Consider the following 19,358-nt stretch of genomic DNA (forward strand, 5'->3'; position numbering starts at 1 on the left):
TATAAAGTCAAATCTGATCTTACTTGCCAGGAAAACACACTCTGGTGACAGGGCAGGAGATGTAAACAGTTAACAAAACAATATAATAATCATGGATACAGAGAGAGCCTCATTCGCCGTGGAAGTGCTAAGAAGTGACCAATCTCCAATCAAGTGTTGGGGGTCCCTAGGGAGTCTGAAGCTCTTAAGAGAGGTGAGAATGGAAATTCTGTCTGGAATTACAAGTGTATGTGCTAGGTAGATGAAATTAGCCTGGAAGGGTCTTTGGTGAAAATGTGGAGAAAAGCAAGAAAAGAGGAAAATTGATGGGGAAATACTATGCTTCATATACAGCTTGATGCTGCAGATGTGGAACTAAATCTTGTATGACCACAGAGACATAGGTCATTGACCCCCTACTTTATATTCCTTGAACACACCATCACTGGCGTGCAAGGGGGGGATCTTGCCAGACTTTCCTAACCTAGAATAAACATTTACCTGTCAATTTTGCACAGAGAAGTATATATGAAGTAGAAAATGTTGGAATCAGTGATTCTAAAACATAGTTGTAAATCAGAAAGTAGATATAGAAGCAAGGAGCTACGGGAGTTGAAGATGAGATTTAAAGCTAGCGGGATGCTCTGGACGTCCAAATAAGAACATATACCAGCTATTCCTCTCTTATCAGAAATATACAGAGGTTTGTATTAGGATTCTCCAGAGAAACAGAACCAATAGGCTAATAGAGTGTGTCACATACGATTAGAGAGAGGAGGATGCAAGAGGGGGATTTAAGAAATTGGCTAATGGGATTTGGGGGACATATTTGAAATTTGCAGGACAGGCCAGCCATCTGGAGGTCTAGGGAGACTTGATTTTGCAGCTCAAGTCTGAAGGCAGTTTGGAAAGAAACCTCTTTTCTCTTTGAGGAACCTTAGTCTTTGCTCTTAAGACCTTTCACTGATTGGATGAGGCCCACTCACATTATGGAGGGTAATGTTTTTACCCAAAGTCTACAGGTTTAAATATTAATCAGACCTAAAAAATACCTTCACTATAACATCTGGGCTGCTGTTTGACCAAACAACTGTGCACCATAGCCTTGCCACTTGACACATAAAATTAACCATCACAGATCTTTTAAGGGATGTTAACAGTTCTCTAAACTGAAGCTATATTTTCAGCCAATAGGCCATAGGTTGCTAATGAAGAGGATGGTGCTAACCATCAGCACTTGCTGAAATTCCATTTTTTTAAGATGTATGTATGTATGTATGTATTTAGTGTGTCTGTGTGTGTGAGAGAGAGAGAGAGAGAGAGTGAGCATGAGTGAGGGGAGGGGCAGAGGGAGAGAATCTTCAAGCAGACTCCCAGCTGAGGACAGAGCCTGACATGGGCTCAGTCTCACCACACATGAGATCATGACCAGAGCTGACATCATGAGTTGGATGCTCAACCAACTCATACACTCAGGCTCCCCTGAAATTCCATTTTCTTTCATTCTTTTGATAAATATTTATTGAAAGTATTTCATTTGTTAGGTCCTGTCATTTGAGAAAGATAAATACATTATTGACTTGGCCCAAGAAGCTCACAAATAGAAACAAATATCAAAGCTAGAATAACCCTTAGAAATAATCTATTCGGCCTCCTCCTTTCAGAGAAATTGGAAGGCTCTCACTCCTGATCACACAGTGTATTAATTCCAGGTCTGGAGTCATGCCTCAGAAAGTCTGATCTCCCTCAGTACTCTTTTCCCTAATTGGGAATTCAGACACTGCCCATATTTCTGTGCTTAACTTCATTTGCCAACCATGGTGCAAGCCTCCTGAGAATGTCTGGGTCTCATTGCACAATGAAATGAATCCTATTAGAATTTTGAGAAGTATGACATTGATCCAGAAAAGCAACAAGACTCTTATGTGCTCCTTAGGTGGGCTCCTAAATAGCAGATTTTAAACACAAACAACAGATGGATTTTCACTCTTTGCCTCACCACTGAGAAATAAGACAGAGAGGGGAAAGTTGAGAAAGCAGCCGTGGGACCCTGGAATGCTATTAGGGGAGTTAAGAGTAGAGCCAAAGGAAGAGGCAGGGAAGGGATCCTGCTGTGTAAGCTCTGCTAGTTCATCTGAACTCGTGTTTCGGATCCTAACCAATGAACCGGTCAACTAAGGCTTTTGAAAGCATCTACTCGCACTGCCTGGCTGAATAGCTCTTTAAAAATAAACTTTTTTGAAGACATTCATAACAAGCCCTTCATGTAGAATTTAGTTTCTTCTCAGAAATAAGAAATTTAGTAAAACTAAATGAAAATACCTAGTGCTGTTTTTTTTCCAATGTCTTGTTCCAGTCTCGTTCATCTATTTTAAGGAGGTTTTATGTATCTCTGAGCATAACAGGACTAGTTGCTTCTTCTTGAGAAAGCAACATCAAAGCACTTGCATGCCTTTCTATTAGATCAAGCGGTGAATTGTGACAGCGAGGTTGCCCTGTCTAGAGGCAATCTTTGCTAGTCAATCTTTGGATAGCACCTTGTAAAGAATAACTTCAAGCATAGTTGAATGAAATAAATAGAAAGGGAAGATTTCATTGTTATCTTCAAAGGACCATCTTTTCAGATAGCTATTACACATTCATTCCCTCTGGATCAATATAGAGATGAGACACGGATAATTCTAGCACATGGAATGATGGCAAGGCACTAAAGAACATCTTCTTAAACAAAACTCATGACAGCCAGGTGCAGACTTTATCCCACTGCCTCCTCTCATGGTTCTCTCCGATTGCAGCCATTCTTCACCATCACATCAACTGCAGACATGATCAGTAGAGAAATTGGCCTGCCACTGTGGGCTTATCTTTTAAGAGTATTTCTTGTGAGTAATATTTTCCAAACTTGTGGAGATCTATCAGTATCTTGTGACATTCAGCATGATATCTGGGCACTTAGAGCTCTACCCACATGCTGTGTCAGTAAATTAAACTTCCTAAGGAAGGTGCCAATTGTGTTCATTCTTAAAAAACAATTAGCAGGACATGAGGAAATGGCGTAGATCAAGTATGCATTCGATTCAATTGATGCACCACTTCCTCCACTCTAGTTCAGGGGCTGCAAACATGAGATAAGTGTTGTGATGTTTACACGGAGATCAGGATTTCTAAGTGGAAATAGATGTTAGTTTGGTTACAAGAGTTTGACTTGTCTTCTGCTTTATTAGCTTCAAGACTTTGTAAAAAAAAATAAAAATAAAGACAAAACGAAAAACTGGATCATGAGTTTCTCATGTAATATCTGCCACTGGTGATCCATGGAGATTTAAAGGCCATTATGCTAAGTGAAATAAGCCCAGCACAGAAAAATAAATACTGCATGATATTATATATGGAATCTAAAAAATGTCAGATACGTGGAAATAGACAATTGACAGGTGGTTCTGAGTGGTGGGATGTGAGGAAATAGGGAAATGTTGATTAAAGGGTATGAAGTCTCAATTATGTAAGATGCATAAGTCTAGATATTTAATGCAAACCGTGATGACTATAGGTAGTAGTACTGTACTGAATAGTAGAAATTTGCCAAGAGAGTAGATTTCAGGTGCTCTCCTCACACACACAAAATGGCTACGATATGAGGTTTGTTAACTGGCTTACTGTAATAATCTGTTCGCTGTTTGTGGATATATATATATTTATCAAATCATTATGTTGTACACCCTAAAAATATACATTTTTAGTAATAAAATATTTTTCGAAATGTGGGCCTAGAAGAATGTCAAAATTTTTAACAAGTCTTCCTTCCTTTCCCTTTTCTTTCCCTCTGTCCATCACTCCCTTTTCCTTCCCTTCCTTCTTTTATTCTTTACTCTTCCTTTTCTTTCCTTCCTTCCCTTCCTTCCTCCCTCCCTTCCTCCCCTCCTCCTTTCTTCCCTCGCTTCTTCCTTTCCTTCCCTCCTTCATTCCTTCTTCCCATGGCTACAGTATAAAAAAGTGACAGAAGATTTCAGGAAATAGAAGGAAAGGAAATGCTCCAAAAGAGACCAATAAGACTCTTCAAAGAAGAAAGCATTGGCAACAGAAACTATAGTCTCTCCCACCTCATAGACATGAGAAGAGCTCTGTAAATTATCTGAATATTTTTGCCAAGAGATGCAAAAGACTAGCACAGCTGAGCTACACTGGTTGGAGGGACCCAAAGAGAGGCAGGAGCCCACTGTGCTGTCCCTTGGGACATGATGATAGCAGCTGCTGAGTATGAAATAAACTCCCATCGTGTCAGTTAAGCTAGCACCTCAGGAAAGAAGCAAAGTAAGTTTTGAGAGCCTTTGTGAACAGATCATCAAGTTAAAGTTAAACTTTATCTTTCAATTAAAATTTTGGTTTAGCTCTGCTTTTCTTTCTAGCATTCCTGGGAGTTCTGGCAAAGAAGGTATTTGGGGATGCTACCCTGGCCACAGGAATATTAGAGGATCATCTTAGTAGACTCATTGGAAATTGTACCAAGAGAGATTCTATACTTTTATAGCATATAGCCACTTTTTACTCAGATCTCACTGTATGAGCCAAGCAACTTCATTTAGAGGAAGTAGCATTCTCTCAAGGGCAACATCCTGAATTGCACTCAGGCCACAGAAATAAAAATATTTGATTCAGAAACAGCACAGTTCACTCTTGAATTTAAAATTTTAATTTGAATGTTGCTCTCACATTGAATAAGTGCCCCAAATCTAACGTGTGAAAGCATATGGCAACGTCTCACACACAACCTCTCAGTCTCTCACAGGCTGTGAGAGCTCATAACAATAAAAGTAACCATGTTTTGGTATTTGAACCGTTGCACAATTCCTCTACATATATTATTCTATTAGACACTCACAAAAACCCTTTGTGGTGGGCAGCACAGGGAGCGGAATTATGCTCCTCTTACAGGTGCAGAAACTAAGACCTAGTTTGATTAACCAGCCAGGCCAATAGCACATCACGGTTGGTGACAGAGCCAGCTGACAGGCCCATGGCACAGCTGTCAGCTCTGATGCTCCAGTCATTCTACAGTGGGGCTGTGACAAGGTTCTGTTGTTCAGTCCTCCCTAGAGAGTAAATTTAAAATTCTTAAAAGCCCAAAGACCATATGTGCTCGTCTTTAGAAATAATATTAAACCGAGAGACTGGGCAAAGTGTGTCCTACTACACAGCTAGGAGCTAGGAATAGATGCCATGGAAGCACCTCAAAGGACAAATGGGAAGCAAAGGCCCTCACCTGAACTGAGAAAAAGGAAGAATGCTGGGCTCGGCCTGAGCTGAGAATGTCACTCAGTCATCTGCACAGGTTTAAATAAAAGACAGAAATAAGAGCCTCAGTGTTTCAGATTTTCTAGAAGGTTTGCTAATGAATGGGACCATTAAAGAAAGGTCTAGATCTACCCTTTTCTCACTCTATGCCATGTCTGCTGAGCTATGTTTATAGTTTCTGTTTTCTTGTTCCATTGTGAGACTTCTTCTGCACTAGAAGTAGCTGCTGCCTTAATAGAAGCACTAGTTTCCTTTCAAATGTGAGCATGGTATCATGATACCATGATGTAGTTTGTTGTTGTAAGTTCCTGTATCGATATGCCAAGGTCATTGGGAGGGCAGAGGTCAGTATCCTTGTGCAAGAACACTAATGGTCCACTATACTAAAGTTCTTTTACTTACTGCTCTTAGTTATATTAATAATAATAATAATAATAAATAGGTAAAATTTTTAACAAATATTTAGTGAGTATTATGTTCCTCACACTGTTCAGATGACATCACATGCATTTATTCATTTAATCTGCACAACAAGAGTATGAGACAGGTTCAGTTAATATGATTCCCATGTTATAGATGGAGAACCTAAAGCCCAGAAAAATTAACTTGCCCATAGTTATAGTTAGTGTTGGGGATACAGAATTCCAAAACCAGAAAGTCTTATCCCTAAGTGACTTTAAATTTGTTGATAACAACAGAATGTATGAATCCATCCTCAGGTGTTAGTAGAGAACAAGTACAAGAGTCTCCAACCTCCTTCTGGGACAGAAGAATTTCCCCAAGTAGGGCAGCCAGATTTCCCAATTGAAAATATAAGATTTCCTATTAAATTTGAATTTTAGGTAAACAATGAATAATTTTTTAGGCTCAGTATGTCCTGTGCATACTTAGGACATACTGATCCTAAAAAAAAAAAAAAAAAAAAAAAAAAAATTGCTGTTTATCTGAAATTCATATTTAATTGAGTATTCTGTATTTTATCTACCTACCAGTTTACTAGATAACCTCGCTCCCAACCTACTATTGCCCCTCTACGTCATGAATCATGTTCTCCTTATTTGAATGCTCTTATAGATGAACAGTTCTGAATATTTTTGCTATAGTCAGATAATTTCTATGGGATCTTTGTCAATCAAGATGGTCAAGCCAACTAAATTAAACCCTCTGGGGTTTTGTCACAGGCCTTCATAATGAAAGCTTGGGATTTCCCAATATCTTCCCCAAGTCAGCTCCCTGAGAGATGGCTTATCTGGTATTTACCCTCAGGTAAGGAAACACCCTAAGGGTAGTGGTTTGATACAGTTCTTTCAGCAACTTTTCCCATATGATATTTTTCCTAAAATGAAATTAATCATGAGCAAGAGTTTAAATGTATTGAGACTCTTCTCCTATTCATCAGCAAGATGCCGAGACTGAGAATTCTTGGTCCCATCATTTCTGGGAACAACCAATCCAGACTAGTCTCTTCAAACCCAACTTGCTGTGATTTGTGAAATTTTCCAGGAAGTGAGTCACTTCATGTTTTACCCTCCAGGGAAGTTGATGGGTTTTGCATTCCACTCCCTAAAAGGTAAATTAACCATGGCCTTTCCCACCCAGAGTCCTAACATGTTGGGTGTGGACACAGACTTAGGACCATTTCCACCACTTAAGTAGAAATTCAGTTTAGCAAAGCTGGTTTTTTACTGTGCACTTTTAGTCAAAGGCCACCTAAAGTTCCTACACCAGGCATATAGTCAGCACCTAGGAATGGCTTAGGAAGAGGAAGGGAAGAATAACAAGGTCATTACTGTGTAGGAGAACTAGACTGATGGTGGACTTTGTAGCCAAGTGATAGCTATTAGGGAAAGATCATTCCCAAATATTTCTCTTGGGGAGCAACTGGCAGAAAGGTGAGCATCCAACCTGGCACGCTTCTGGGGTTATTTGGCTACGGCCAGGCAGCAGAGTGGAAACCAGGGTAGTGAGAGCTCTTACATGCATAATAAAGGGTCCAAGGTGTAGATAACTGGAGTGTGTAGATAACTGGAGGTGTCAACATCTGCCTATTTAGAGACTTCATTCAGAAACTATATATTTTTTTTTCTTTCAGAAAGAAAAAGGTTATGAAATTGCAGAAGTGGAATATTAGTTTTCTGTCACATCTAAAACCTTTCCAAGTTGGCTAATTAAATTATACCTTCCAACAGAGAATGCAAACACAATTTCAGGTTCTAATCTCTCAGTAATCAAGCATTCTATTATTAATGTCCTCTTCCTTTTTCTGGGCTTAATTGCTCATTGTACTACATGTGGCATTGATTAGCAGTAGGAAGAGTGTGTTCTGTTTTGTTGGCTTGTGAGAAAAGTGGCTATAAAAAGGCATTGAATCAGAAAGCAAGTTCTATCCAGCTGTGATATGGTGAGTGGGGGGTCTGAGGAAGCAAAGCCAACCAGCTTGTTTGGTTTGAAATAACAGCATAAAGTTCCATATTTGCCTGTGAAGCAACCCTTCTTGATCAAGCACGATCCCAAATTAACTAGGAGCTTTTAACAACAATGATTTGTATAGAGCGTTACAGCTTACAACACGCTTTTTTACAGGTATCATTTTGGTTAGTCTGAAACATCAATCTCTGTGTTAACCATTTTAAGAAGATATTGCGTATAAAAAGTCTGATGCTTAGCAAGATTCAGTAACTTGTCAGATCACATAGCTAGTGTGATGAAGATAGATAGTGTTTGAACAGACATTTCAATTTCAAATCTTGTCCTCTTTCTATTATCTTACACAATCTCCCGGCAATTCACCAAACACCAACTGGGATCATACCATATTCCATAAACCAAGCTATGCACTAAGATAGAAAAGAAAAAAAAAAAAAAACCTAGTAGAGGCAGACAACTCTAAAAAGGCACATGTTTGACTCTGATGTGTTGTATTACAGATACAAGATACTGAAGATTCAAGAAGGAGAAAGGCATTCAGCAAGGAAAACTCTTCAGAGGAGGAAACACTTCAGTTGGCTTTTGACAGGAAAATGAGTTCTGATGATCCTAAAAAGGGGAAGGCAATGGGGACAGCACTCAGTAAAGGGATATGGTAAGAAAGTGTGTGTTGGAGAGAAGTGAGTGAATACAATGGATAAGACTGTAAAGTAGGAGAGAGACAATGGTTGAAACACAAAGTTGGGCCCCACGTGAAGGAATTTAAGTTCATTGTGTAAACAACAAAAACTTCAGATTTGTCTAAAAATATCACTAACACAAGTGGTTTTCAAATTAACATTTTTTTTCTCTATCTAAGGAGAAGAGAGCCATTAAATCCAAGGGCCAGTTATGATGGGTAACTAGGAGCAGGATGGTGTGACAGTGTGCTTGGATGTGGCCCTTCTGAGAGTAATGTACATCTGTACACATAGAGTCTCAGCAGCAAGGGCACACTCACTCTGCCAAGTACCTAGTCATTACTTCCCATTCTAGATAGATTTCTTTTCCAAGATGTGGACCAGATAATCTCCATGCTTCTCTCCGATTCCAGTGTTCTGTTCTACATTTCCATAATATGGGTCGGCTTTTAGGAAGGCAAAGTTAATTCATCCACTTGGTTTCTGACTACAGTATAACTGCTTAGAGCCCACTGAGTTGAATTGGAAGAAGAAAGGCATGAGGCAGATCTGTGTGTCTGCAAGGAAACCATCTGTCCTGAGATGTCCCATCAATGATAGTTCCATTTGTATATGCACTACCTGAAGGACATGCCTTCCTGGGCCACCTGTGCTCCTCTCTCTTTTAATGACTTGCCTGAGATTGAAGAGGTCTTCCCATTTTCATGATTTGGGGCATATGGTCAAGTTAGCGGAGAACAGCATCTTTTTCCAACTTTTCTTACCAATCTCCTGTTCCTATTCTCATTGCTTCCCCCTGGTGCAGGTGAGATCTGAAGCTCTGGTCTGCTTATCTCTACTTCAGATACTGGGTGTCACAGGGAAATCCAGATAAGACAGCTGAAAGCTAGAAACCTAGGGCTTCCAGGCTCCTGTAATTTTTCTCTCTGGTGAGGACAGACTCCATAATTTCTGGCCTTTGCTAATGGTTCAATTATTAATTAAATGTTTGTTTATTTCCCCTGTGCATCTGGCACTCTTTAAAGCGTTGTGGAAGATCATAGACAATGAGAAAGGACACGGTAGTGGTTAAATGCTGATGCTGTGGATCAGGACTCTCTTTAGATGGTAACTCCCTGTGCGATTTTGGGAAAGATCCTCAACCTTGCTCTATCTCAGTTTTCTCATCTGTAAAATGAAGTTTGTATTATTGGTACCTTTCCATAGGTACCAATAATACATAATTATACCAATTATACACAACCAATAGTCTCATGACTATTAAGTAGATTAAGATATAGGTAAATAGCTCAGAAAAGTATTGGTCACAGAATAAACCTTTATACATTTTAGACACTGCTTATCATTATTATCATTATTATTCTATATTCTATTATTCTATATATCTATTATTCTATTTATCTATTATTCTATCATCATTATTCTCTATACTAATATCTAGTTATTTACATATATGTGATATATATGTACACATATACATATAATTATAAAATATGTGTCTTCTTATAGAATAACTGGTCATGAACACCAATAATTGGGATAAAAGGTAGAATATGGCAAATGCTAAATGTACATTCAGTAAATGAAGTAATACAAGAATTAAGATAGTGTGATGGAAGAAAATCAAAGGAGACTTTACAAAGGAAAGTGTATTTGAATAACTGTTGGATGGATTTATGTTCTAGTCCCATCAGTTTAAAAGTTCTGAGGATTCCTTATCTCTGATACCATGCTGTCTTGTAGCATTTTTCCCTTGGATGGTCAAGTTCTTTGAACCACGTGACATTATTTGGGACTCTGTTTAGTGTAGAAATCAGGCAGCTGCTGAATTCACCAGATAATTCTTTTGTGATAGATGAAAATCAGAGTATTTTAATTATTTCTATCATACATGTTCTACTAAAATGTGAAGATACCTTGGAGAAACCAGCGTTTTTGTCTTTCTGAAAGATGATATATTTTCACATACATATTTTTTAGAAGAGTATATTTATTATATTAGTCATGCTTTTTACAAGTCCCTCATATTAGCACCAATACGGTAATACAAGAATTTCGTCCAAACATATCATGTCTTCCAATTTTCATCACTGCTATGGAAACTAAAAATTCAAAATGTGCCCATGTTAGCTCTAACTAAAAACGTCATCATCCCTTCTCAAGTCCGCAGTCCACTTATTACTCAGCCCTAGGTCACAAAACCATCTTCCTCTCTATCCTTCCTGATGCTGTGGGTACACAGAACTCTGTGACCACTCATCTGAATAACAATAAGAATTTTCTAAATGGCTACCTGGCCCATTTTTCATACTGGTGTTCTCTTTATAGTTATGACTATCTGACTCAAATCCTTTGGAAATTCTGTCTTCTACATAGTTCCAGAACTGCTTAGCATGGTATGCAAGACTCCTTTTCACTATAACTTTTCTCACCAGCTACGTCATCTCCCCTGGCAGCCTACACACCCTGAGTTCCAACTACATGTACAATGTCATATTTTCCAAAAGCACACTGACATTTCAAACCATGTTCATGTAGAACATCTCTTTCTTATCTGCCTGGAAAGTTTCTCTTCGTCTTTTAACACACGCTTCAACTATCACATCATCAGTGTAAATCTTCTGAGATGCTCCAAGCATGTAGTTGTTATTTGCTCTGAGTTCATACAACACTTTAATATGTACTACCCCATTGCACATAATATGTTGTATTATTTTATTTATTTATTTATTTATTTATTTATTTATTTATTTATTTTTGTTGTATTATTTTAATTCGCATGTCTTTAATTATGGCAAGACAAAGATATTCCTTTTTCAAATTTTTTTAAAATTCTAGTAAGTTAACATATAGTATAATCCTGGTTTCAGGAGTTGAATTTAGCAATTCATCACTTACATACAATACCCAGTGCTCATCTCAGCAAGTGCCCTCCTTAATCTTCTTTCACCCATTTAGCCTATCCCTCCACCCACCTCCTCTCCAGCAACCCTCAGTTTGTTCTCTATTGTTAAAAAGGACAAGCATGTTTAATATGTTCATTCATCACTCTAACTGCATCTCAGGTGCTCAAAATGTATTTGTCAAGTAAATATTGAATAAATGTACTTAAAACATCACATATTATCATTTAGAGACAATAAATTTAAAAACTGGTTAAATACCCCATACTTGGCAACTATAATTAAACTAATATTTCTTCTGCTTTTTAAAAGATCACATATCAATAATATACAAATACATTTTTGTTCTATTTGTAAAAGAACATGCAGATACATAAACTCACACAAATAAAGTAAATACTCTTGCTCTCACCAACCAGGTTAAGAAATAGAACTTTGTCAAGCAACTCAGAAGCCCCTCCATTGTCTCCTTGAATCTCCTCTCTCCCTCCAAAATTAACGACTACTCTACCTTTATTTTTAAGATTGATTGATGGATTGATGGGGAGGGGGAAGAAGCAGGCAGAGAAGGAGAGAGAGAATTTCAAGCAGATTCTGCCCTGAGCATGGAGCCTGACATGGGGTTCAATCTCATGACCCTGAGATCATGACCTGAACCAAAATTAGGAGTCAGACACTTAATGGAATGAGCCACCCAGGCACCAAGGCACTATTGTACCTTTAATGGCGATTGCTATTTTGTCTTTGTTTATAGTTACATTGTACTAGGGTACACTCTAAATACTACAATTTAATATTGTTCATTTTATATATATGTCAAAAGGATTTTTTTCCTCTTTAAAACCTAGTAAATTAGTAAATTATATCCTGGTGTTCTTCCTGGTTTTCAGGTTCATGGTTAAATATGTGAAAAGAGAGTTTTACTTGTCCCCTTTCAATATGAATTCCTTTTACTTTGATTGCCTTATTGCATTGGGTAAGACCTCAAATATAATGTTAAATAGGAGTGACAGCTGAATTTTTGTTTTGCTCTTATTTTTTAATAAAAAGGATTTGGCTTATCATTAAGAGGGATGATTTTAGCTGTAGGTTTTTTTAGGTACCCTATATCAGGTGGAGAAAGATTTCTTCTATTCCTATTTGGCTGAGAATTTTGTCAAGAGTGGATGTTAAAATGTGTCAAATGTTTTTTTTTCTTAATTTATTGAGATGATTACATAATTTTGGATTGGCTGTGGGACATTGAGAATTTTTTTGCTCTTGAATTTTGAGAGTGTCTAGATTTTGTTGTCTTATTTTAAAGGGTATTAAAATTTGTTTTGGCAGGCAGTTGATTTACTGAATGGTTAACTTCATCCTTTCAAAAATCAATTTTAAGCTTTCTTAAGGTTATCATACAGCTAGTTTATTTTTACTTCTAAAGTGTAATAAGATGTGATTTTCCCAGGGTCCATAACAAATGATGCTGGCATTCAGTACAGTTTTCTAGTTTGGTAGGCTGGAAGTTGAACATCTCTGAGCCTTGTGTTAGTTTCAATTTTGCTCAGCTTACTGGTCTCTTGAGTAGAACTCTGAACAAACTAAGCTGAGTATTCAGCCAAAGATTCAAGGGAATCCCTGTGGTAGTTTCTGGTGTTTTTTCTTTGCATGTTCTCTCCTCTCTCATGCTCTGCCCTAAAAATCACATTCACATCTCAGGCTGCACTGAAATCTGATTCTTTGGTTTCTCAGGCCAGCAAAACTGGTCTTATCTGCTTGGATTTCTTCTCCATGTGCCATGTAGTTATCAATTCTGTACAGACCCACCAACTACATTTCCCTGTAGGAGCACTCCTTCACCTTCTAGAAATGGACTCCTCCATGTCATCCTCACACCCATTTCCTGGTGCAGACTTTATCATCAGGACTCCTAAGTGGTCCTTCCACTTCTGGTCTAGGCATCCTCAAATTAATTCTCCACATCAGTAATTGATTTAAAATACAAATACAGGGGTGCCTGGGTGGCTCATTCAGTTAAGTGTCTGCCTTCAGCTCAGGTCATGATACCAGGGTCCTGGGATTGAGCCCCAGGCTGGGGAGGGGGGGTCTCTGCTCAGTGGGGAATCTGCTTCTCCTTCTCACTCTTCTTCTGTGCTCTCTTTCTCAAATAAATAAAATATTTTTAAAATAAAATACAAATACAAATAATGCCATTTTACTGTCCTCTATAAAAATCCTTCAACTGTTCCTTATTGCCTTAATAATAAAATATGTTACATGCTAGAAAACCTCCTCCCTCTCAGCTTTTCTGGCTTCTCACCACTTTTAGCCTTGCATTTTACACTGAGAAGTGCTGGGGCTCCATCTCATTTCCTGTGCACAGCATACTTTTTCACACTTTGTGTATTTCTCAAGCTATTTCTTCAGCCTAGTATGCCCCAGTCCCTCCTCTTTACCTGGCTAACATACATTGCAATTCAGCACAGACATGATCTCTTCCAGGAACATTCTCTGGACACCCAGCCCAGGCAAGTGATCTTCCTACCACCACACCCTATGATTACCTCTATATTCGCAATCAGAACATTTTCTTCTATAGTAATTGTTACTTGGCAGTATTTTTCCTCTGGATTTTGTGCAATCTTGCCAAGAGCTACTGTGTAAATGTAAAGCCCATTACAGTGTCTGATCCACACTGTGTTCTCAGTAGTAGTTATGGAACTCTACTATCAAAAACAATGTCTTTTTGTGTATCATATCTATATATCTATATCTAAGAATATTATAAATGTAAGAAAACTAAGGATCAGTAAGTGCAACCCTCTTATTTTACAAACGGGGAATTTGAGGCATATAATAAATCCTGGGCCGGAACCAGAAAATCCTGGTTCTTAGCCTGGCAATACTTTCAGAATATCATTCTAGGTATAATAGGAAGTTATAAAAATATTTTCCTCTTGCATTATTTACTTTAAAATTTTTAACCAGGTTCTGTTACACCCTCAGAGTAAACATCAAAGTAATCATCAGATGTGATTTGTGCATTCCTTAAATTGAGTTCAGCTGTACTTATAACATTCTATTTTACCCTATATTTTTCAACTCTTCAAATTATAATTTTGTCCTGAAAGTATTGCCTTATCTCTGACTAATCCAATAAGGTGTTGGCTTTTCTTAAAATAATGTACTGTTTGGCAAAGTGATGGCTTCTGTATCCCGCACCTCTTACAAATATTGAAGAGACTGTTTGCCAAACAACATGTTTATGCTGTTTTTCCAGGAAAGACACGGAGTTTCAATAGGAATGTTTCCATTCATCTTTTTTGAGAAATCAACTATCATCATGGGTTGATCTAGGTTAGAAGTTAGAGTATCTAGTCAGAGAAAATAGAATCCTAAGAAAATAAACAAAAGTTTCTTTACACTGAGTATGGTTAAGTGTGGGATTTCAGCTTTGACTCGACTGTTATGAAACTATAGATAAAAGCACTATTGAAAGGCTTTTGAAAATCCATTTGAAAAAATGGTACTTCTAAACAAGTCTGAGCTCTTCTGAGCTCTGTGCTATAGCAGACCAGCTGTTGACGAAGCAATATATCCACACTTTATTAATTTAACTTCTGGAAAAAACATCCCTATTGAGTTATGACTCAACATCTTATCCTCTAGTTTTACAGAGGTTTTGATATCAGAAATGTGTGTATGAAAGAGTTTTTCACCATCTACTACTAAATGGTTGTGGTATTGACTATCCTTTATACATAGGAGCTCACAATAAGTACTTTGTAGAACTTGAGCTGAGAGGTGGGGGAGTATATATACTTCTCTGGTAAACTGATAAGTGATTTTTTAAAAACAAAATGTAATTCAAATAGTACTTACATCTTCTTGTTTTCGAGTCACTGGCTTCAAGCACTAGAGACCAAATCTGACTCCCTAAGCAAATGTCACATGCTAGCAGGTTGGGAATGCCTGGAGTGTATCAGAGGCAAAAATCAGTGCCTATTTGGAGGGCTGGCAGCAAAACAACAGCAGTCAACAAGTCTGATCAGGACACTGCCTGTGGGAGAAATACATTCTAATATTTCTTTTGGATTTGGAACATGCACTCAGAATTCAGACTTTCAGGAGAAAATATTTCATTGGCTGACTTGAAGCCCTAGACCTATCCCCAGGAAGAAGAAGCATTTGGCTCTCAGGCTTACAGAATGAATTGTGGCATGGATTCACTTTCTACTGAGATACCATGGGAGGAGGAAGGGGTGATTCTGGGGAATGATTGAGAAGGAGAAGTAGGTATTGAGCTGTCAAAATAAGACAAGGACTCTCTTTTACCTGCTGGCAAGAGGGAAAAAAATGTGCTTTGTCTCATTGAGCTTGTAGTCCTATAGGAATTACCACACACACACACACAAATTTTTGAGGGGAAGATTTCAAAAAGAGTGAGAGAAGTACTGGGTGCAGGACATAGGGTCCGAACGCTGTCCATGAGAATTCTGTTGTGTGTCTTCCATCCTGGCTTGCAAGAGGCTGAAGGGGAAACTATGTTAGCCATGCTGCTTCTTCCCTGCTGCCTCCCTCTACCATCTCATCTCTTTCTACTTTCTCATTTGCTACATTAACTACCTTTCATTTGTGTGATGCAATGCAGATTCACATGCATGAGGGTAGAAACAAAAATAAAGGCTGCCATTTATTGAACACTCACTATTCACCAGGCCTGAAGATGCAGTAGAATTCTAAGGCAAATCTTACTATTCAGAACTTACGTATAAGAAAAGACTTGGGATGTTAAGCTGTTCAGTGCTAGTGAATGTCAAAGCCTGGACTCTAATATATTCAAATGAATACAAAAAACTAAATTCTGAAGTGGGAGAACCACATGTTATAAAATAATAGATACATAAATACATGGTAAATATTTTCTGATACTTAGTACGAAAATAGGACAATACCAAAAGAATGCTAGTAAAGGATCCAGGTAAAGAATAAATGTGTTCAAGATTGTGGTAATGCAATCATGACTTCTGAGATATTTCTCTAGGAGCTGTGATGAGGATTTTAAAGCCTGTATGAAAATTGAGAAGATAGGAACCCCAGTGCCAGCATTACTGCTTTTCATTTCATCTTTGCGACCACAGAGAAATCACCTAAGATTACTTGAACATTCCATTCTCCATCGACAACGTAAAATAATAATATCTCTCTCACAGAGGCTGTTGCAAAATTCAAAGACAATTCATGTGAAATTATTTTATTAATTTTGGGTGTTTCAGAAATGAGCTTGTGTTTACTGTCTTAATGATGCTACAGAGAGTACTAATGTGTATTATAAATCTTCCAAGTGTTTCTTCCTGTTTTTCACAGTTTAGAACTGTGATTGTTTAGTTCAGTGACTTAGCAAAAAGAAAATAATTCTCCTTGAAATATAGGAATCATTTCACAGCTCCACTTCAGTGCAACTGGGGTTTTCTCTCCAGGCTGTGAAGTTTTGCACCATTTCTTCTGTAATTCACTGCTGACTTGGACAGCAGGCCTATTTTTCAGTGGGAGTTAACAAGTGCCTCTCCCAGAGAAGCATTTACTGGAAGGGGAATCACGTCTCTCACATTTACTCTCCCTAGTAATCCTTTCTGTTAGCTTTGTCTCAACATTTGTGGAGAGTTCTGGGTGCTCTGGGACTATTTCCATTCGCACTTTTGGAAAGATGATTTAAATGCTCTATTTTCAAAACTACAGTTACTGTGGGATTTCTCTGTAGGGACAGAACCTTAGCGAGAAAGAGTTTTGTGATTCATGGGCTTGCACACTGGATTCGTGGAGCTATGAAGCTATAAACCATCTTGAGAAAGAACAGAAAGATTTCTGTTCACCAAGAAATCTGGCCTGAGAATCAAGAATCAGTCTCTCTCTCTCTGTCTTTGTCTCTCAATATATCTTCTTTCCTCCCTCCTTGCATCCTTTTCTCCCTTTCTTTCTCTTAACGTTGGATGCAAATATGTTCATTTTGATACCTGTCCAAATTCATTCATTCCCCCAAGGGCTCCAATCTTCACCATGTCTCCTGCAGCCATTTGTTCTCAGTCCTCCATGAGAAGTACTAAGACAGAAAACCAAGTATTTCAACACTTGCCAGAGATTAAAATTATGTATTCACTGCTGAGAATCACCCCAGCAGTAAACTGGGAGGGATGATGGCTCTTATAACAATGAAAGAGAGAATTTTGGTGAACACTGTGTGGGTTCATTCTTAGCTCCAACACTTACTAGCTATTTGGCTTTGATTGAGATAGTTGATTTTTGTGAGCCTCAATGTTTTAAATCTTTAAATGGGAGAAAGTGACAACAATTGCTGGGGTTTTGTGAACATAAAGCAATGGAGTTATTAACGAATTGGATAGTTTTTAGACAAATATGGTAGGAATGAGTGTTTGAAGCTAATTTCCTGAACTAGTAGGCACTCCTGCCCCTATATCTGCCCAGATAGAGTTACCTTTTCACAGGATGCTTTTTCAAACCTTTCTGTACTTCACACCTTGTTGCAAGTGTTGACAATGAATTCTCCAACCCTGGTATGAAACAGTTACAGTCAATAGCTGGCTATTCCCTTAGCTCCAAGAAGCCTTTCACTCATGTGTGTAAAAATAAGGGTTCTTTCTTGATTCCTTTAGGCACATGTCAACAGATCATACCATACTACTTGTGTCTTTTTGTTTTATTTCAACTCCACATGGACAGATCAGTCAGATCACATAGTAATTGGGCAAATTGTACCAAGGTTATAATGTTCCTAATAAAAGAGCACAATCTCTCAGCAGCTCCTTTGAATGTCCCCTACATGACTCTTCCTCAGATAATATCTTCATCCTTGAAGGCAGTTCTATAAATATTAGATAATTAACAAGTGAAATTTAGAAATAATAATACTGTGGAAGGGAAAACATCCTTCCTTCCTTCCTTCCTTCCTTCCTTCCTTCCTTCCTTCCTTCCTTCCTCCATCCCTCCCTTCTTCCCTCCCTTACTCTTTCCTTTTCTTCCTCTGTCCCTCCCTCTTTTCCTCCATCCTTCCTTTCCTTCTTCCTTTCTTCATCTACAAAAGTAGCTAAAAATCCAATCAGAGCTTTGGGCCATTTCATGGAACTAAAGGAGAAAAAAAAACGAAGTTTAGTCCACCAAAAAGGAAGATGTTGCTTAAGTACCCTAGGCTTTCAGCTAGGATTCTTGATGCAGTTAAGATGCTAGGAGTTAGGAATTTAGGAGTGAAAATGAGCTATAAGCAAACCAACCCACAAAAATTAAAGCCCAACTTTAAAGCTCATTTGCTGATTAGATTAAGGTGAGCTACTCCTTTCCAAATAGCCTGTGAGAAGCAAGAGTAAATCCTTTCTAGAGAACAATACTATCACTGAGAGCTTTAAATCATTTCTATGTTTCATGCACAATGTCCAGCATATAATAAAAAAATTAACTGGGCATGCTAGGGATAAGAATTTATCAAAAATCAAGGGGAAAACAGATAATGGTCAACAGACAGCAGATATTCCATCTATTTGAGCTATCAGAAAATAAATTTAATAACACTTAAATATATATTAATGCGTTCAAAAACTGGATGATAAATGGAAAATTTCAGCAGCTAACTAGAAAATATAAAAAAATTAAATACAAAATACAATATTTGAAGTGTTTGAGAAAAATTAACAGCAAAGTCAAACTAAAGAGGCATATAAAGCAATAAACATCAACTTGAATACAGTAAAAACTCTTGAAAAATAAAGGCAAAAAAGCTTAAAAGTAACCAAAGGTGTGTGTGTCTGAAGGGGTGTCACCCTCAAAGGAAGAACATTAAGGTTTATAATTAACTTCACAATAGAAATAATGAAAACCAGAAGTCAGTGTAAAGAATCCTCAAAGTGCTAAGAGAAAACAGTTACTAATCTAGAATCCTATAGCCTTCAAAAAGGAGCTAAATAAAGACTTTTTAGACAGAGGCATACAGGGGAGACATCACCAGCAGACACACACTGGAGGAAGTATTAATGGGTGTCCTTCTGGCACAAGAAAAATGCTCCTAAATGGAAATAGTAAAGATAGAAGA

This window comes from Canis lupus, chromosome 12 (genome assembly GCF_048164855.1).
Source record: "Canis lupus baileyi chromosome 12, mCanLup2.hap1, whole genome shotgun sequence".
In the NCBI taxonomy this organism is placed as follows: domain Eukaryota; kingdom Metazoa; phylum Chordata; class Mammalia; order Carnivora; family Canidae; genus Canis; species Canis lupus.